This window comes from Suricata suricatta, chromosome 14 (assembly GCF_006229205.1).
Source record: "Suricata suricatta isolate VVHF042 chromosome 14, meerkat_22Aug2017_6uvM2_HiC, whole genome shotgun sequence".
Classification (NCBI taxonomy): domain Eukaryota; kingdom Metazoa; phylum Chordata; class Mammalia; order Carnivora; family Herpestidae; genus Suricata; species Suricata suricatta.
The window spans coordinates 15,373,418-15,394,999 of NC_043713.1; the positions used below are offsets into that span (position 1 = coordinate 15,373,418).

At 44.2% G+C, this 21,582-nt stretch overlaps 1 pseudogene; it reads left to right on the plus strand.

Annotated features, from left to right (window-relative positions):
• Positions 1–1,927: 1,927 nt before the first annotated feature.
• On the plus strand, positions 1,928–2,446 carry LOC115277374 (annotated as a pseudogene).
• Positions 2,447–21,582: the final 19,136 nt, after the last annotated feature.

Here is a 21,582-nt window from a genome sequence, read left to right on the forward strand (position 1 = left end):
TCCCATAAAGTTCCTGACCCCACACATGCATAAAAACAATAGCTTTAGCCCATTATTAAAATACATACTTTAGTAAGTAATTTGAGAATGCAGCAATTGGACCACCATCCAATACTCCCATTAAATCATCGTACTCTTTGAGACTTAGAACAACACCATGCAGTTCTAAAACAGGTAAAATTAATGGCACGTAGATTATACCTCAGTAAAGCTGTTAAGGCCACATACCCACTGTTATGGAGTTAACTGTATCCCCCCAAATTCATACTTTGAAATAGTCACGCCAGCATTCAGAGCGTGAGAGCGATCTATGGAGAGAGGGTCTTTAAAGAGGTAATTAAATTAAAATGAGGTCATTAAAGTAGACCCTAACCCACTATGACTGGGATCCTTGTTAGAAGAGAGGATTTGGACACACACAGAGAAGGAAGACCACAGGAAGACAGAGCGAAACAAGCCACGGAAACTGCCTCAGAACTCAACGCTGCCAACACCTTGATTTCCAACTTCTGCCCCTAAAACTGTGAGAAAATTAATTTCTGCTGTTGAAGCCAACTCTTCTGTACTACTTTGTTACAGCATCTCTAAAGACACACACACACACACACACACACACACACACACACACACACACGCATTATGCTACCTAAGACAAGCTCTATGAAAACCTACCTTTATGAGTAGCCTTGGATTTTTACTTCTCTGGGACACTAGTTTACTCATCAACTTTTTTATGCTCAAATTTCAAGTAGTTCTATTTTGATGTTAATTATTACAGACTTTAATAATAAATAGCCAAAATTCACATAGAACAGCGAGAAGCTCAAATCTATAAAAAGAGGGAGAGACAAAGGAGGGGAGAGAAAAGTTGGGAGAGAGAGACTAGCCATGCTGCTCTGTGGCAAAGCAGGACTTTTGCAAAGTCTCCGCAGGCCTGGCGGACTCCTTCAGTCCTGGGAGCCCATATCCGGGCATATGTCTCCTTATTAAGCACTTCCTGTATACTGACGGTGGTAGCAGGGGGCTACCCAAAAAGTTGAGCCAAAGGAAGCAAGACAAAGTTCCTGCTGCATAGTCTGTATAGAGTTCATGTAATTAGAAAGCATAGAAATCATACAATAAAGCAGGCGCTGATTCTCATTATATTTCTTAACAGTAAAAATCTCCCTTGTTTCGATTCCCTTCTTAATTGTACACCACAGTGGCATGTTTCAGTACAGTGAGATCTTGAAATGACAGAAAAACACTGACGGTAAGTATTGTTTTTAGTCAGAGGAATTGTAAGCTGAGCAGTAAGGAAGTTCAAAATCAGACACCATGGGACATTTCGCTCGCGGGACCAGCTTTGTACTTTGCTTACAGGTTGGGAAGCAAAATGTGCATTTCTGGCTTCTACTTGTAACATTTTGTTGGATCTTTTTTTGTGTTTTTTTAGATCTTTAGAATTTTTCTTTTTTTTTTTAGTTAGCAAACTAAAATCTAACCTGATATAAAGAGTGATAAAAAGTCTAAAAACCAGAAGCTTCTGGGTGGCTCAGTCAGTGAAGCATGCAACTTAAAAAAAATGTTTATTTACTTATTTTGAGGGGAGGGGACACCATGAGTGAGCAGGGGAGGAGCAGAGAGAAAGGGAGAAACAGAGAATCCCAAGCAGGCTCCACACTGTGGGCGCAGATCCCGACACAGCGCTTGAACCCATGAAGTGTGAGCTCATGACCTGAGCCAAAACCAAGAGGTGGTTGAACCGCCCAGGTACCCCTGCAACTCTTAATCTCAATGTTGTGAGTGCAAGTCACACGTTAGGTGTAGAGATTGCTTAAAAATAAAACCTTTTGGTTCAGGCTAGAGTGTCTGGGAGGGAAGGAGCCACGAGTTCTTTGCTAGGGGAAGAGCAGAGACTAGATTGTAGGAAAAGCAAATAGAAGCCATGTTTCGAAGACCCGCGTTACATGTATTTCATCAGTTTGTAAGAAGTGAGTCTGAAATCGCCAGCAGCTTTGTTCTTGAAAAATCTCTGAACTGTGTGCAGCTCCTTGGGCAAGTGGGCCAGGACCCCGTCATGAGACAGGTGGAAGGGGGAAACCCTGTCATGATATTTTCTCTAGCAACGAATGAGATGTGGCGGTCAAGGGAGAGTGAAGTATACCCAATGGGTGATGTCAGTCAAAAGACGACATAGCACAAAATATCAGTACCCCCACCAGGCCTCAGAGATGCAGCCTATCAGTATGTGAAAAAGGGGTTCCACATCTTTGTGGAAGGGAGAGTCAACTACAGTGAAGACACAGATAAAAACGATGTGAAGGGACAAGCAAGGACAGTCATAGCTGGTAATATTATATTTCTGAGTGACCAAACCAAAGAAAAAGCATGGAGTGAACAATTCTTTGGCCATTGTTTGGGACAGTCTTGTTTCCAAATCATGTATAGTCTTTATAGTTCCTAAGGACAAGAATTAAAATATTCTCTTATGGGGTGCCTGGATAGCTCAGTTGGTTAAGCAAGCGTCCAACTTCGGCTCAGGTCGTGATCTCATCGTTTGTGGGTTGGAGCCCCACATCAGGCTCTGTGCTGACAGCTAGCTCAGAGCCTGGAGCCTGTCTTCGGATTCTGTGTCTCCCTCTCTCTCTCTGACCCTCCCCTGCTCACGCTGTCTCTCTCTCTCAAAAATAAATAAAACACTTAAAAAACTTTAAAAAAATATTCTCTTATATTAAAAATAAATAAAATAAAATTTTTTTGAAAAGTCTAAGAACCCTCTTAAAAACATAAATACCACCCCCCAGCTCTAAGAAAATAATTAATTTGCTTGCTATAGAAGTTTGGAAAGGAAAAGTCCCCAAGAGATGGAACTTGATATTTGATAGGAAAAGATTGCCAATCCAGTGAAACGTTGGGTGGTGTTTTACAGCCCAGAGGTCTAGAGCCCTTACTATTTGTTGTACTGTTTCATTATGTCTTTACGTTGACCCCTCCCTTCTATTCTCTTTCATAGAGTCCCCAGAATTTGTGACCTCTGAGGCCTCTAAGACAATCACTAGTAAGTTCTTCAGTGTTTAAAGATACTACCCCAGACACCGGCTCCAAGAACTTAGCAGGCTTTCTCCTCATTTTCTCTAGATTGCCAATATTTAACAGCTACTTGCTGGAACGGTCACTAAAGAAAGTACAGACATGAGACCCCAAGTCTCTCAAATCCTAAAATCTTGACTGTGTACATCTAATATATTTCCTGTGTCAGCTGGTCATTAAGTTTAAACTTTCAGGTTTTATTTATCTCCATGAGCACTATCTATATTTCCAAGAACATGACAAACATAAGCATTCCCTTCAGAGGCAGAACGAAGATTCAGGGGATCTAACAATGCATCACAGCCTATATAATTCCCTCATCGTTCAAAATCTCTTCTCAAAACTTGTGATCATCTGGATACACAAACACCAGCTTTATGCTTACAAAGAGATCAGACCGCAGGATAGGAAAGTCCAAACGTTAAACCAGATGCCAGACTAAACTTCACTGTGTCTCAGGGTAAATGTCACCAGAAGACAAATCTACGTTGTATGATTATGTAGGTTAATGGCCAGGCTTAGCCAATAGCCTGCAGTCGTCTGCCATCTTAGCTGCAAATCGGTATGGGCACAGGCCTCGCCTCGCCATTCTGCCATATTTCCCTAAGCGGACATGACAGGGACCCATTTCCAAGAACAAGCTGGCTGGCTGTTTCAGGGCACGTACTTATGAACATGGAATTATTCTTGATAAGGAAGGAAATGGAGAGTGCCAAAGGATGAGATTTGGGCTGAGACCAGGAGGAAGAGCTGGTAGTCATCCCACTGGAAGACCCATACAATGAGCGGAAAAATGTGATGTTGAGTAGGCCCTCACTCCATTAAGCCTCTGTGTAAAAAGGGTCATAATACCTTCCTTTTACATTAACACGCAGAAGAAAGTTCATAAAACAATATAGTACATTAAAATAAAAGAAGTGGGGCGCCTGGGTGGCTCAGTCAGTTAAGCATCCGACTTCGGCTCAGGTCATGATCTTCCAGTTCATGAGTTCGAGCCCCGTGTCGTGCTGATAGCTCAGCGTCTGGAGCCTGCTTCAGATTCTGTGTCTCCCTCTCTCTCGCCCCTCCACCACTCTCTCTCTCTCTCTCTGTCTCTCTCTCTGTCTCTCTCTCTGTCTCTCTCTCTGTCTCTCAAAAAAAACATTTAAAAAATAAATTAAATAAAATAGAAAATTATTTCTCTATTTGAAGGAAAGTCTATCAGTTCTGTTTTAGTAAACTCTGAACCAAAGAACCTGTGAACTTCACTCTTCCAACAAGAAACATCTTGGGTTGGCTCAGGCTGGACTAGAGGCTGATCACTGTAACGCTGAGAAAAGTCATTGTTACCACCTCCCTATGTCACCCGACTAACCAGAACAGTTTCCTGCGGCTGCCGTAACAAAGTACCACAAACCGGCTGGCTTAGAACAACAGAGATTTATTCTCTCTCACGGTTCTAGAGCTGAAAGTCTGAATCAAGGTGCCAGTGAGGCCATGTTCTTTCCGAAAGCTCTGGGGAAGAGCCCACCTGCTTCTCCCCTAGCGTCCCGGGGTTGTCAGCGTCACTCTGGTATCTCCCTCCGTCCTCACTTGGCATCCCTGTGTCTCATTAGGGCTTACCTGGGCACCAGTCATTTCACTTAGGGCCCAACCCAATCCCGGATGACCCCATCTGGACCCCGCTCATTACTAATCACCCTATTTCCAAAGAAGGCTACATTCTGAGGCTCCAGGTGATATAAATTTGCAGGGGAAATTATGCAGCCTAAAACACTAACCAATAATAAAAATATGTTTTCGTAGTCAAATATCTCCTCTGGAGGCCACAGTTTCTAAAAATGTGAACGGTGCTTGGAGGCCAAATAACAAGTTGCCACAAGGCCAAAGTATCCTTTTAAAGACAGGTTGTTTCCCTTCATGCTCAACTGACTGAAATTATATCTAAGCACGGGACTACGTCTCCAGCTCTGGGTACAATGTTGCCAATTGTTATTGTTATTCTTTGTTTCATTTTTTTACTTTTTTTGTTGTTCCTCTTTTATTTTTAAGACAAAGAGGAGGGAAAAAAACTTTAGGCTGTGGGGGAAATCATCACATCTGTTCATCCTTTTGGAACACGACTTTCATTTTATATTCCCATTTGTAGTTACAAAATGGATTTCTTTTTTTCTCGTGTATACTCTGTCATCCTGACTTAATCTCGTAATACTTGTTGGCTTCCGCTAAGTAACAAGTAAGACTATAGAAAACAGATGATAGTCATCTTTTTTTAAGATAGAAAGCAAAGCCATCTGGTGAAAATACAAATTTGAAGAAGTCTGCATTTACAGTTTCTAGTTAGGGAGAGTGGCAACCTCACACATTTTGTGTTCAGAGACTGAATTTACAATGATGAGCATACGAAGGGGGAAAAAGTTGTGTATTGGAGATCTTTTTTGGAATAACCTAGGTTTTAGACTTAGGCATGAAAAAAATTAAACATTTTTGATTTTGTAAGAAATGGGAATTTTGTAAATGCTTAACTTTAGGCTTTTATGGATCCTTTAATGTTTTATGCTCTTGGACCCAAATATGTTCCCTAAAGAACTTTTAGTCTCTGGCACCTGGGTGGCTCAGTTGGTTAAGCGACCAAGCAACTGACTTCAGCTCTGTCATAATCTCATGCTTTGTGGGTTCAACCTCCACGTCGGTCTCTGTGCTGATAGCTCTGAGCCTGGACCCTGCTTCGGATTTTGTGTCTCCCTCTCTCTCTGTCCCTCCCCACTCATGCTCTGTTTCTCTCTGTTTCAGTAATAATTAAACATAAAAAATTAAAAAAGGAAGTTTTGATCTCTAAAACAGGAGGGAGGGGGCGCTTGGGTGGCTCAGTCAGTTAAACGTCTGAATTCAGCTCAGGTCATGATCTCACAGTTTGTGAGTTCGAGCCGTGTGTCGGACTCTGTGCTGATGGCTCAGAGCCTGGAGCCTGGAACCTGCTTTGGATTCTCTGTCTCTCTGCCTCTCTCTTTGCCCGTCCACTACTTGTGTGGGCATGTTCTCTGTCTCAAAAATAAATACACAAAACATTAAAAAGTTAAAAAATGATAATAATAAATAAAATAGGAGGGAATATTCTAGAACACATCCAAACCTCTGATTCCTTATGAACTCAAGTTCATGCAAGGAGAAGTCACCCTGCAGGTGTGTGTAAGAAGTCCTGCTGAGGTCAACTCCGAGGACCATCAACTGCATGTAGAGAAGGAGGCAGAAGGAAAAGCAACCTGTCCCATGGTGTTTGTGTCAAACTTCTTGGATTCTATTTGTGACCTAAATGATGAAAGATTATTTGAAGCCAACACAGAACATGTTTTCTGCAGTTGATTTTAAATCTGTTCTTTAATACCGTGAGAGAGAGCACAGCGAAGTGTGTCTAGAATCTTCTAGAGCAAAGTTCTCTATGGATAGCCACCTAATCGGTGCCCTTCTTACCTATGTCAGCGGAGATAATGCCATCAGTTATTTATACCTGGAAGGGATCCCACCTGGATAGGATCCTCCTACCTGGAAAATCTCCCTGTCTGACCCCTGGAAGGCTTTATAGAAAAAAACAGGAGACCTGACTACCTTTAGCTAAAATATAAATGTATTTCTTAATCTTTAAAATTTTTTTATGTCTTTATTTTATTTTGAGAGAGAGACAGAACATGAGTGGGGGAGGGTCAGAGAGGGAGACACAGAATCTGAAGCAGGCTCCAGGCTCGGAGCTGTCAGCACAGAGCCCGACGCAGGGCTCGAACCCACTAACCGTGAGATCATGACCTGAGCCGAAGTCGGACACTTAAGAACTGAGCCACCCAGGCACCCCTCTTAGTCTTTGGAGATAAATGATTACCTATTTCCAATTAGGCCTCATTTCTGTATCTGGATGCCAATAATACTATCTAATACTGTAACAGAAGGGATCCAACATTAAAACAGTTGTTCTAACTTTTCATTGGCCGTTCATGTTAAACTATGTGGGTTACAGCAGGTACATCATAACGACACAAGGCTGAAGTTGGCAGAGCTTCATTTCCAACCACCCCCAAGACAGAGGTTAGTTTTACATTTTACTAAATTGATATCTTAGTAGTACCATGGCAATCTTCACTGATATTTCTAGAGAATACAATGTGTGTATACAGAAAAGGACCCAAACATCATTTCCTTAAAAAGGCTAAGTATTTTAACATCTTCTTTGTGTTATACAAACCCACATCCCTGCACCTTGGGTTTTTTTTTTAATATTTGACAAACAAAATCTACCTCCTAATTATTTTTAACTGCTTTTGAATCAAACCATTGATCCTTCTGATGGCCAAGATGACAGGTGTGTCTTGGGACCCAGCACCCCAATGGCTGGTCTAGAAGGGAAAGAGGCCACCTCCCCACCCCTCACCCGAACTCCCTTGGCCACATACTGCATCTCAGGGCTACCCAAGGTTGTCCCAGCTCCAAAACCAGACATTCCAACATGCTGCCTAGTTCACACTGGCTGCTACCACAAAGGAGCATAGACTGGGGGCCTTATAAGTTACCGACTTCTCACTGTTCTGAGGCTGGAAGTCAGAGATCAGACTGCCGGCATGGTTGGGTTCTGGTGAGTGTCCTTTTCAGAGTTGGGGGTGGAGGAGAAGGGGAAGGAAGAGGGGGAATAAGCGGGGGAGAGAGGGAGAGACAGGGAGAGACGTAAACTCTCTTGGGACTCTTATGAGGGCGTGAATCCCATGCATGAGGGTTCCACCTTCTGGGCCTGACCACGCCTTAAAGGCTCCATATCCTAATGTCACCACATTGAGGGGTAGGGTTTCAACATATGAATTGGGGGTGGGACACACATGCAGTCCATAACACATCCTTTGTGCGTGTGTGTGTGTGTTTGTATGTGTGTGTGTGTTTAAGTTTATTTATTTTGAGAGAGAAAGAGAGTATGAATGGGGGAGAGGTAGAGAGAGAGGAAGAGAGAGAGTCCTAAGCAGGCCCCGCACTACCGGCGCAGAGCCCAACGTGGCTCAAACCCATGAACCTCAAGATCATGACCTGAGTGAAACCAAGAGTTGAACACTCAACCGACTTGGCCACCAAGGTGGCCCAGTCTACTCTTTTTGGATGGCAAGCTCTCCCTCCCTGCTTTAAATCCCTTTCCTCCATGACATCTGTCTCCAATTTCTTCAAACCCTTCAGGTGCTGGACGGAACACCTGGGTGGCTCAGTCAGGTTAAGCCTCCAACTCGGTTTCAGCTCAAGTCATGATCTCACAGTTGGTGGATTCAAGCCCCACTCTGACAGTGCAGAGCCTGCTTGGGATTCTCTCTGCCTCTCTCTCTCTGCCCTTCCCCTGGGTGTGCTCTCTGTCTCTGTCTCAAAATGGATAAATAAACCAAAAAAAATTTTTTTAAGACCTCCAGGTACTTAAACCCTACCTATGCTGTCAACCAGGCCTGTCAGCCCTCTCCCCCACCCATGAACTGTGCACTATTTCCTCATTTCTGATTCTTTCCTACCAAGAGCCTCACCTCCCCTGTTCCCGTGCCCCTCTGTCCACCTCCCCGAAACCCCAGGCTGGATCCAACCAACTCTCCGCCTGTTGTCGTGAGCTGCTGGAGGAGAGCTCGCCACTCCACGGATTGGAACTTGACATTGATGTTTTCCTGGCCAGCTGCTCCTCTCATGCTCCAGTGGCTATTTTCAACCTTCTCAGCTTTCTCCAAGCCTTCTACCGCTGGACGGCAGATGCAGCAAGCTATGGAGACAACCAGAGTCGTCTTCTTCCAGGTCGCCCAGGGAAACCACGTGTAACAGCCCCCCTTAATATCCGGTGTGGCCATTCTGAGATCTAGTCACGGAATCTGAACGGAGTGATGCTCGCCTTCTCCCAGGAGTGGCCCATCCAAATCTCCCACAAATGCTTCTCTGTCTCTTGCCCCATCTGCATAGCGGATGCTAACACCGGGGGCAGAATGTGGATGCCACCCGTTAAATCACGTGGGTTACAGCAGGTGAGGTGTAACCACGTGAGGTTGATGTTGGCCAGGTTTCATTTCCATCTGCTCCAAGACGGAGTTTCATTTTACATTTTGCTACATTTCTCTTATATGTCGCTGCTCTGTGGCAGTGTCCTTTACTTTGCTGTTTATAGAGAATACAATGTATACATACAGAAAAGGACTCCTAAACGTAATAACTTGAAAAAGGCTATGTGTCTCATTCTTGTGAATCAGAACCTCTATCTGATGTGGTCTTGAAGGACTTTGTGAAACAAATACACACACACACACACACACACACACACACACACACACACCCCAACCCCTGTGCTCTCCACTGTGCCAAATGGATTTTACCTGAATGAGAAATAAACAACGGTCAGATCACAGAGGCAGGTGTGAGGAGGATATCAGCTCCTCTTCCTCGCCCCCCCCAGCCCCCAGCTCACCCTCCTCGTAGTGCGGCCTCACCTCCCGTTCTCCTGAAGAAGAAAAATGAAATCTCATTTTGTCCTCTTTTAAATGTTGGAGACGAACTTACTATAGGCTAAATAATTAGGGTTTAATGATACCTATTGTCACTGGGGAGAGGACCTCCCAGAACCTGGTGCCATGGCCGCTGGTGCCTGAAACTCAGCGAGGAGGGGAGAATTGGGCTCTGTGCCTTTCCTGGTCCCCCGTAGAATTATAGCCCTAATGGAACACCTTTAGGCCTGCAAATCTTTTGTTCTTCTTCCCTATGTGTCTATACCGAAAATAGGTATATAAATTGAAATTGAAAATAGCTTCCTTTGACCATACATGATACTATTTTTTTCTGGATTGAATTATCTTTTTTTTAATGTTTATTTTTAAGAGAGAGAGCATACACGCATGAGTGGGGGAGAGGCAGAGAGAGAGGGGGACAGAGGATTTAAGCTCGCTCTGTGCTGTGAGATCATGACCCAAAGTCAGATGCTTAACTGACTGAGCCCCCCAGGCCCCCCCTGCATTGAATTACCTCTACAGCTGTTTTCAGTAAACAACTGATCAAAGTACCTGAATATTACATCTGTTAAGTCATTAAATATAAAATAAATATGAAGTAAAATATAAAGCACAAAATATAAAATAAAAAACTAAAATGTATTGGAAATAAAGTTTGTAATAGATGAATGGGACTATTCTGTTTGATGGTTTTGAGTTTGGGGGTTTTTTCTTTTTTTTGTTCTCAATTATTTACTAAATCTGTAATGATAGGGGCGCCTGGGAGGCTCAGTAGTTAAGTGGTCAACCCCGGCTCAGGTCATGATCTCACAGTTTGTGGGTTCAAGCCCCGCGTCAGGCTCTATGCTGACAGCTCAGAGCCTGGAGACTGCTTCTGATTCTGTGTCTCCCTCTCTCTCTGCCCCTCCCCTGCTCACACTCTGTCTCTCTCTCTCTCTCGAAATAAAGACATAAAAAAATGTATATTTATTTTTAAAATCTGTAACAATAGATTGTTATTCTTATTATTTTTTTTTTGGAAACAATTGTGAAGACTTTGAATAACTAAATAGAAATGGAAGGCATTGGTCTATAAAAATGTACCTCAATTAACTGCACAATTTCTCAGTCTTCCTGATAAAATTATGTTGAGCACTTACCATGGAAAATAAGTTACTTTTTTAATTGTCTATCATTAAAAACATCACTTGAATAGCCATGGGATTAAAAGCTAACCACGAGCTTAGGTCACTTCCACTTGAAAACTCCTTGATTTGCAAACAAACAAACAAATAAATAAAAATTTAAAATAGAAAAAAGAAAACTCCTTGATTTGCAAAAGAATTTATCAGTCCATCATTAGCCATTCCTTTTTCAGGTCCTCGCCTACATTTCCAGCCACCTTTGGCTTTCATGTACACGGTGTTCATTCCCAGGGCCAGTGGCCAAGGGAAGATTCATAATAAATGGATAAAAGAGGACAGGACAGCAAACTCTCGGGCAGATACATTTTAGGAAAATAATACACATGCCAGCTGAGTATTAGGAAATTCATCCCTTAAAACTACCCACAGGTACATTCCCCTCGCACAGCCTTTGCAGACCCTCCAAATGTATGAAGACCACATACTGAAGACCAGTGACAATAAATTGGTAGAGTCCCCTAGAAGAATTGCCTGGATTTGGGTGGACGCCAAAAAGCAAACACCATTTTGTAAGAAGACTGTCTTCCCATAAGAGAGAAGACTGTTCTGTTCTATTGAATTCATGAAAACTTTTTTTTTATTCCTTGCTTGAATTTGTTTTTTATTTAAATTCAAGTTAGTTAACATACAGTGTAATATTGGTTTCAGGAATAGAAACTCAGTGATTCATCACTTACCTACAACACCTAGTGCTCATCCCACAGGTGCCCTCCTGAAGGCCCGTCACCCACTTAGCCTCTGCCATCCACTCTGTTTCTCTTTCAAAAATAAGTGAACATTTAAAAAAACTTTTAAGTATAAAACAGGATGAAGACATTTCAGTGTAGAGCAGCAGTTGGAATTTTAGGTGCACATATTTTGTTTGGTTGACTCTGGGCTAGATTTTTGTTTGTTTGTTTATCTATTTTCGAGAAAGAGAGAGAGAGACAGAGTGAGAGTGGCGGAGGGGCAGAGAAGAGAAGGAGACACAGAATCAGAGCAGGCTCCAGGCTCTGAATTGTCAGCACAGAGCCCGACGTGGGGCTCAAGTCCACAAACTGTGAGACCATGACCTGAGCTATAGTCAGATGCTTAACTGACTGAGCCCCCCAGGCGCCCCTGAGCTGTTATTTTAAAGACAGGTGTATTACTCACGCCCAGCCAATCAGCGGGTCCCATCACTGGAAGGACTCTGTGGCCATCTGTCCTGGGGCAGCCTGGCATAAGAGGGCTTCCATTCACCTCCCGAGGTGATTGGCACTGCCGAGGCAGCCTGCTGGGTCTGGTGACTGTCCCTAATTAGAAGAAGCAACAGCCAGTGTCCTCTAGGACCTGAGTCTGGAAGGAAACAACTACCCTGTCCCTTTCTCTGCAGCAAGTGACAGCTGGACCCTGACTACAGTGACAAGTAGAAATTCTAATCCATGACATGCTCTTGGCCAAGAACACTACTCTCCTTTACTCCCTCTGGGTCTAGAGAAGCAAAGAGGCAGCGTTAAAAATGTACTTTCTTATTCACCTTGTCAGTCTATCTTTTATGTAAAGAAGGAACCCAGAGCCAGAGAGGGACTGCTGAGCAGATCAACACACTAGATTCTGACCCAATTAGCCTCCCAAGTTTGGACCGAGCTCCCTTCATATCACATCACTTCGCAGGCTGCCTGTTACCTTCTGGAATGGAGCCTGACTCCACTTTTCTTGATTCCTGGCACAGTCGGGCAGGACAGAATCACAGGCACAAAATGCAGATGCCCTAGACCGCCATTCCCTCAGGAACAAAATGAAAGATCATTTTCTCGGTCACCTTCCTTAACCTCTTCTGTCCCCTCACGGTGTCCCATGCGCCCTGCTCCTGGTCAAGCCTAACTCCTCAACCGGCTCAGGAAACTACATTCTTGGCTCACACCTTTCCCTCACAACTTGAAAACACTGAAGAGTCTCTCTAGCAACTCCTTGCAGAGAGTAAAACGTAAACTGCAGATACAACGATTAAAATACCTTGAAACTGCAAATATATAAACAATAGTACAGATTCCAGAAACTGATCAAACTACATTTAGAACGTAATTTGTAGTCAGGTTGGCATTTCAAATCAGTGGCCTAAAGGGCATTGTTTAATCAATGGTGGTGGGACAGTCATTTGGAAGATAAATAAATCTGCATCTCAACTTCTCTCTTTAAACCCAAAGAGATTCCAGAGAACCAAAAGTTTAAACATAAAAACTCTAAAACTACTAGATGAAAGAGGGGGGGTATTTGTATACTTTCTTGAGCAGGGAAGACATTTTTGAACAAGGATACAAAATTGTAAATGTTAAGGGAAAAGGTTATTAAGTCTGTTGATATAAAACTTACATTGAAATGTAACATTATTGAATAAGTAAATAAAGATAAAGGGCAAAAAACTGACAAGTCCAAATGACTTACTGATTCTATTATTGTCTTTTTGCCCCCCAATATCTACATAGATTATTGAATCCACTACTGCACTGGCTGGATCCTCCTGGGAAGCAGTGCAGAACTAATCAATACATCGAGACAATAGGTATGTATATCTGTCATACTCCTGATTTTGTCTCGACTTCCTTCGCACTATGATGCTTGGTCTGATGTCTGCTTTTGTGTTTTGGTACATCTTATCATTTTCGAGTAGCTTTTTTCTTTCTTTGTTTTTAATTTATTTTTTGAGACAGAGAGACACAGAATATGAACAGGGGATGGGCAGAGAGAGAAGGAGATAACAGAACCTGAAGCAGGTTCCAGGCTCTGAGCTTCAGCACAGAGCGTGACGCGGGGCTGGAACCCATGAACGATGAGATCATGACCCGAGCCAAAGTCGGACACTCCACCGACGGAGCCACCCAGGGGCCCCACGAGTAGCTTTTTTCTAAAACGGATATTAAATTAACACAAGCCTTTTGAGAACCTATTTGTATTATGAATTTTTCTTTCCATTTGTTACCATAACAAATTATTATTTATACATTTTTAATGTTGAACAATTCTTGCATTCCAGAATAAACTACTTGATTTTTGTATGTTATTTTTCTGATATAATACTGCATTGGATGTATGAATATTTTACTTAGAATTTTTACATCTATATCCATAAATAAATTAGTCTATAATTTTAATTTGGAAATATCTTTATAGGCTCTTATAAAATGTAATGTCAGGTTCATGAAAGGTATTGGGAAACACAGAATATTGTATTTCATAAGACAATTTGAGGCACCTTTCATCTATTTCTAGAGAACTGTTATCACGCTATTTTGAGCCATATACCTTGAAGAATTTATTGAATCTATTAGACTTTAGCACCAGAAAACAGGATGTGCTTATTTAAATTTGGTTTTGGGGTGTTTTTTAACGTTTATTTATTTTAGAGAGAGAGAGATCAGCAGCAGAGGAGGGACAGAGAGAAGGAGAGACAGAATCCCAAGCAGGCTCTGCACCGTCAGCACGGAGCCCAGCTCCCGCTCACAAACCTTGAGATCATGACCTGAGCCGAGATCAAGAGTCAGACGCCTAGTCAACTGTGCCACCCAGGTGCCCCTTACTTAAACGTAATTTTGCACAAAATCTCCAGGGGTTCTTGGGAGCTCACTTACAAACGCTGCATTCTACCCCTGGTGCATGAGAACTCGAATGAAAGAGCCTCCTTTTCCATTTTCTCACTAGACCATCAGGGTTGTGAGCACAAGAATTGAGCGTGCCTCATTCACCTTCCAGCACGTAATGTGGCAGACACCGCGTTTGCAACCTATCTTCACTGGGGCGCCTGGGTGGCTCAGTTGATCCGACTTCTGCTCAGGGCGTGATCTCATGGTTCGTGGGTTCGAGCCCCGCGTCGGGCTCTGTGCTGACAGCTAGCCCAGAGCCTGGAGCCTGCTTCAGATTCTGTGTGTGTGTCTCTCTCTGACCGTCCCCTGCTCACGCTGCCTCTCTCTGTCTTTCAAAAAAAAAAAAAAAAAAGAGAGAGAGAGAGAGAGAGAGAGAGAGAGAGAACCTTATCTTCATAGCAACCTTGCAAGGTAGGTTTACTGGCAAAGGCACCTGACCTAAACTCTTTTTTTGGTGGGGTATTTTTTTTTTTTTGAGTTATCAGCATGCCCCTAAATTAGTTGAAACCACAGGCCTTAAGCAGAAACAGGCCAATGGAAGTGGAGAATAATGCACAGGTGTGAAGTTGCCAGGGTAGAAGTAGGACTTGATGTGATTTTTTTGCTCCTGTGACAGGAACCTAGGCCCCATGCCTGGCCGCCACGACGAGCCAGGACCCTGTCAGCTGCTAGAAAGGGACCTTCGTTCTCTCTCAGGACTCCTGTGTGCGGGAGGACGTGCAGTCTGCGCATGCCCCGTAGCCATGGTTCTTGCTCAGAATCTTTGGCATCATTGCTGCTCCTTTCTTGTTGGAAGAACGGAGCCAGTGTGATACAAGAGGAAATATATACTTGGTCTTAGGCCCTGCTTCCTGACGCGGAGCTTCCAAAACCCTTGAAATCTCCAGAGTGAGGAGTGTCTTCTTGTATGATAATCTGATGGCTGGGGCTAGGGGAACCCCTGGACCACATCAGGCTAGAAGCTGGTTTCCAGAAAGGCCAAGGCATGATTAGCAAGAGGATACTTTCGGCTCTGTCCCCTGAGGGAAAAGAGAGGGGCTGGAGATGGGAGTTCGATCGCATTTCATCAGTCACGCCTACAGAGAGGGACCCCCCCCCCACAAGTCCCTAAACAGCTGGGTTGGCAGCACAGGGAGCAGTAGGGGGGGTGCTGTACCCAGAGAAGGCCTGGAAACGCCCCTTCCCCTCCCCCATGCTTTGCCCTACGCATCTCTGCCGTTTGACTTTCCCGCAGTTGTATGTATAAGATAGACTGGCGTGTGGAAGTGCTTTCCTGAGTTCTGTGAGGCATTCTGGCAATGATGGCATGTGAGGAGAAGGTGGAGGGAATCCCCCGTCACAGCCAATCGGGCAGATGTACTGACCTGACGGCAATCTTGGGGATGCGCTATGGTCCAGGGACTTTAGTGACATAATGGATGACCCAGAATTGTACTGAATCAGAGACTTAGGGGTGCCTGGCTGGCCTGGTCAGAAGAACATGCAACTCTTGATCTCAGGGTTGTGAGTTCAAACTCCACTTTAGGGGTAGAGATTTTTTTTTAAACCTAGAGAATTGGAGGATTGCTCGGTGGGCAGGAAACCCCCATATTTGGTGTTAGAAATGTGAGTTACACAGTTGAGAGGCCCGTTCCCATTTCTCTCACTTCCCAGGAAGCTGCTGAGACGGTGCCCTCCACTTCCATGGGGTACCTGGGCCAGCCTTGTCTAAGGCAGAGAAAACCTCCTGCTCCTGGTCCTTCCCTCCTGCTCTCGGCAAGCCTGGAGGCGGCATTCATCTTGTCTTACCCTGACCCCATGCAGCTGGCTTCTTCATGGAAAGGCCCTTTCACTTGTAAGAAAAGGAACTTTTGGGGTGCCTGGGGGACTCAGTCAGTTAAGCATCCGACTTTGACTCAGGTCATGATCTCACGGTTCCTGAGTTTGAGCCCCGCACTGGGTTCTGTGCTGTCCCTGCAGAGCCTGCTTCAGATCCTCTGTCCCAATCTCTCTCTCAAAAATAAATTAAAACACTTTTAAAAAGGAACCAATGATTGGCTTAAAAAAGAAAAAAAAGAAAGAATTTGCTTCCATCTCAACAATGAGAAGATTTGCCTTGAATCCAACTAGTTCAGCAGATTTTACAATACTTCTTGTTCAAAGGAGAACATTGTAACTTGGAAGTTGTTGTTTTGTTTTGTTTTGTTTTGTTGAGAGACAGAGAGAGACAGTGTGAGCAGGAGAGGGCCAGAGAGAGAAAGAGACACAGAATCTGAAGTAGGCTCCGGGCTCTGAGCTAGCTGTCAGCTCAGAGCCCAACGCAGGGCCCAAACCCACGAACCATGAGATCATGACCTGAGCTGAAGCCGACACTCAGCTGACTGAGCCACCCAGGCGCCCCGAACTTGGAGGTTGTAAACTAATTTGCCCGAGTTCACAGGGCAACACAGCACCAGAGCCTAGCAGTCACGCTCTCTGCGCAGCTGGACTCAAAGCAGTTTGCTTTAAGAAGGGATTCTGCTCCAGCAGTTGGTTGCTGTTACTGGCCCGCACATAATCTTTGATTTTGTCCCCATTCCTCAAGTCACCCATGGTTGGGAAATTCTTCTGGTTAAATATGTTGTTGAAATATCACCCACGAGGTGATATTAGGCTACAACAGGCCAGAAGGGGGGCAGCTGGGTGGCTCAATCAGGTAAGCATCCAACTCTTGATTTCCGCTCAGGTTACGATCTCATAGTTCGTGAAACCGAGCCCCACATGGGGCTCTGTGCTGACAGCGCAGAGCCTGCTTGGGATTCTCTCTCTCTCTCTCTCTCTCTCTCTCTCTCTCTCTCTCTCTCCCTGCCCCTCCCCCTCCCCCTCTCTCTCTATGTCTCTCAACATAAATCAGCCTCAAAAAAAAAATAAAGAACAGATCAAATGGTAAAGAACCTTCTGAGAACAAAATGAGAACTAAAATGTTAGCAAGAGCAGACCATCCTTAAACCTCAGTGTTCTGAACGTGTTCTGTCGGACTCTGCGAGAACCCTTTCTGAAAAGTAAAAAAAAAGTCACACGGTGAATACTTGTGTCCTCCCCCTGCCCCCAGTCACATTCACCTACTTCCAGAAATAAGTTCTATTCTGAGTCAGCCATAGTCACGGACACTCCCACACATACTTGGCAAGCCTTGGCCTAGATGCTTCTAGCCTCTTCGACTGCCAGACTTTTCCTAGCTACTCGGTGATTCAGTGTGGTCTTTCTCACCAATTATCTAGTTCGGGTCCTTTCTCTGGTTAAAATAACAACACTATCACTCAGAATGGAATTTCGCCACTGAGCCCAGTCTTTCCCGTCAGGCCGGTCTGGAGACCTGCGTTGGGGCTGTGACTATGGGTTGGAAGAGCCCGTCTTTCCAGAAGCAGGGAAACCTGTGCAGCGTCGGCGAAGGGGCAGGCTGAGACTTGTGGGTCTCCAACAGAGGTGCCCACGCTCTCCTTTCAGCACCTTGTGCAACTGTCCTCATTCTGTAAATTAATGTATTCGCTTTCTTCACATTGATGGTCCCTGTCCTTCCTGGAACACAAAAACAACAGTGGCAGCTTCGTGGCCAGGGATGAGGACAGGACTTAGCTAGGTCTAAAATAACAATAGGTACGGAGGTCTTACTTAAGCCAGAACTGTGTTAAGGTCTTTCTGTCCATGAATTCATTTTCTCGACCCAGAAACCCTATATGGTGGGTTCTGGAATTATCCCTAGAGGACAGGTGGGAAAACCAAGCCACAGAGTGGTTAAGTGACTTGCCCACAGTCTCACAGCTGTAGAGTGATAGGTTCAAACCCAAACTCAATGCCCTTGGCTACCACCCAATTCCGCTTCTCAGATGACGTATTTCTGAATAGGACTCACTAAGAGCGATGATCTCAATCAGTGGAAACCATAATTGGGACCTCAGGAGCTTTTCATTCTCCAACAGATATGACAGGCCCCATATACAAGCACAAAAATAGGAGAAAGGCTTTTGGCCAACCACCCATTCCTGAGCACCTTTCCTGCTGAATGAAGGGAATAAGTGTGCATGTGTGCAGTAAAACACTCATTTTGAAACACTATAGGAAAAGTGTAAATTTTTTTGTAAGTAATCTATCTGCCCAGCATGGGGCTTGAACTCACAGCCCTGAGAGCCACACACTCCACTGACTGGGCCAGCCAGTCACCCCAAAATGTTATTTTGCTTAAAAAAAACACACTTGGCTCTTTTCAGAACAGCCTAGTAGAGAATCAAAACAACTTAAGCCTCTTCTAAAAATATCTAATTCCTCTAATAACAAAAAATAATAATCTGCTCATTATTTTTATGAAAGTGATTCTCTCTCTCTCTTTTTTTATTTGAGAGAGAATCCGAGAACAGGGGAGAAGAACAGAGAGAGAGAGAGAGAGAGAGAGAGAGAGAGAGAATGTAAAACAGGCTCCATGCTCTGCAGGATCCCAAGACCTTAGGATCATGACCTGAGCCAAGATTAAGAGTCAGATGTTCAACTGACTGAGCTACCCAGGGACCCTGAAAATGATTCTCTTAATCACTGTTTACTTTCATATGGAAACATAGAACAACAACAACAAAAAAATAAGCAAACAAACAAACAAACAAAAGCTACACAAATCTCAAACCATGAGATTTACCCAAAAGAATTTCGGAAGATTGTTTCTCCCTCTCTACTGTCTGATCTAGGATCCCTACCATCCAGGAAAAAGGAGATAGCTAAACCTTCCAGTAAATGGGTACTACTTTTGAGATGGCAGAATAGGATTTTTAGCTTTAGGTTTTTTTGCTTTTTAATATTTTCACTGTGATACACACCATATGTGTCCAAGAGTGTTGGAAACATATATGAACAGGTCAAAGAAGATTTGTAAGGGGACATTTATGAAGCCACCACCACTCTGACTAAATTCTGGGCCGGCAAATACAGATGGAAGACCACCCTCACCCACAGCAAACACGGCCCAGAGGGGTCTTTCACCTGTCTCCCCTCTTCTGTTCTCAGGATGACCACAAGGTGACTAGGCTGGTTTCCTAGGGTGCCATAACACATACCACAGGCCAGATGGCTTAAACAGCAGAAATGTATTTTCTCGAAATTCTGGAGACTAGAAGTCCAAGATCAAGTTGTCAACAGGTTTGGTTTCTCCTGAGGCCTCTCTCCTTGGCTTATTGGCTTCTTGCTGTGTCCTCACTTGGTCTTCTCTCTCTGAGCGGCACCCCTTGTGTTTCCCTGTGTGCCCAGATTTCCTCCCCTTCTATGAACACCAGTCAAATGGTATTCGTGCCCACTCTTCCCGCTTCATTTTAACTTAATCACCCTCCTCCTTAAAGGCCCCACCTCCAAAGAGAGCCACAATCTGAGGTGGTGAAGGTTAAGGTTTTAACATATGAATTTTGGGGGAGGGGGATGATACAATTCAACTCATAACCATGGCCATGGAGCCAAAGACGGTAGAGCCACAGGATGGAAGGATCTGGGATCCTCAAATTACTCCTAGGAAGAGAGAAGCCTGGAGCATGTCTGGACCAGGAGTATTAGTGTGTGACTTTGTGTGACCACAAATGAAATTTCCATTTTGCTAACTCGCTTATTTCTAAGGATTGTTTATAGCAGTGGGCATACACTGAACAATACTCCAGGGAAGGAAAACGCCACCATCCTTGAGTCTAATTAAATATCTAATTAAATCAGGCATTAATATACTAGCTTCAGGTGATGAGAAAACAGCACAGGTAATGGGAAATGATCGTCGAGTTGAATCCTCCCAAACTGATTTGGTGAAATGCACCATGTACATGGGCTTCTAAGCGAATCAGTGCTTCAGTTAACACTAAATCGTATGAATAATTTGAACTAAAATTTTTAGGGGCAGGGAATAGTGCTGGTTCTTCCGTGTGCCTGAAAGGATTACAGACAGAATTAACACCTCCACAATTGGTTAATTTGCAATTGTTGGGTAGATTGATCAATCCACACATTCTGACCATTTTGCAGTGTCTGCTTGGTGTGTTGAAGTGTAAAGACAGGAAGCAGAGGGTCTGCCCACACCCAGTATTCTTCTGTTCAGAGGCAGCACATTAGGATGTTAAGAGAAAACCAAAAAGACCTACACAGGTACCTTCCCAACCTTGTCAGGAATGTCACCCTTGCTTTATGTTTGGCTGGGGGAGAAAACAATCAAAGAAAGCTGCAAGTTATCCAGGGAAACATTTACAGCCAAAGGCCATGTGACTTCTGGTGGGAATCTCTGACAAGGAATCTGATAGTAGGATAATGTGGTCACTCTGGACTTGGCAGAGAACATGCTGGCTCTCGGGTGACAAGAAACATGCTTCCAAGACGACATAAAGTATATGGGTTGCCAGGCAACAGTGTCCTCTTGCGGATGAAACCTGGCCCTGTTTGTTGGCACCCCAAAGGCACATGTCGTCTGCGGTGTTCCGCTCAGAGCTACAACCATGGGGAGGAGCCTCCTGTTTCGATTACAAGGTAATATTGAACACGGTTTAGGTACTCTACATTCCCCAGCTTGGGACAGCGGATTTCCCTCTGTTTCACAGCCAATTGAACAAGATAAAAGTCAACCTCATGGTGTGTTTACAGCATTAAAAACTTGAAGTGAGGGGCGCCTGGGTGGCTCAGTTGGATAAGCATCCAGCTTCAGCTCAGGATCTCACAGTTTGTGGGTTTGAGCCCCGCACCGGGCTCTGTGCTGACAGCTAGCTCAGAGCCTGGAGCCTGCTTCAGATTCTGTATCTCCCTCTCTCTCTGACCCTCCCCTGCTCGCGCTGCCTCTCTCTGTCTCTCAAAAATAAATTTTTTTTTAAAAATTAAAAAAATAAAAATAAAAACTTGAAGTGAGACACAAGTGGCTGTAACTGGTCAGGCTTCAAGACCAGCCTATTCCACAATGGTTTTATCTTTGTAAGACATTCTGCACGTGAGAGAATCAGGAAGCCACGGGTGACTGCAGTATTTTGCCCCTCGCCCAGACTCTCATTTAGCCTTGATATTTTTCGCCCTTCTCTGACGACTGATGGGAGGCTCTGAAAAAGATCAGAGTCTTCTTTGGACTCATAAACATCCAGAGAGATCAGCATAAACATTCACAGAACGGCACTAGGACCTGTTTTCCACTGCTTGGCCTGCTCCAGGAATCTGAGCAGGTGAGGGTAAACGTTGCCAAGATGAGTTTTTGAGGTTTAGTCATGTTGGTTAGAGGGTGTTGTGGTTTGATTTATT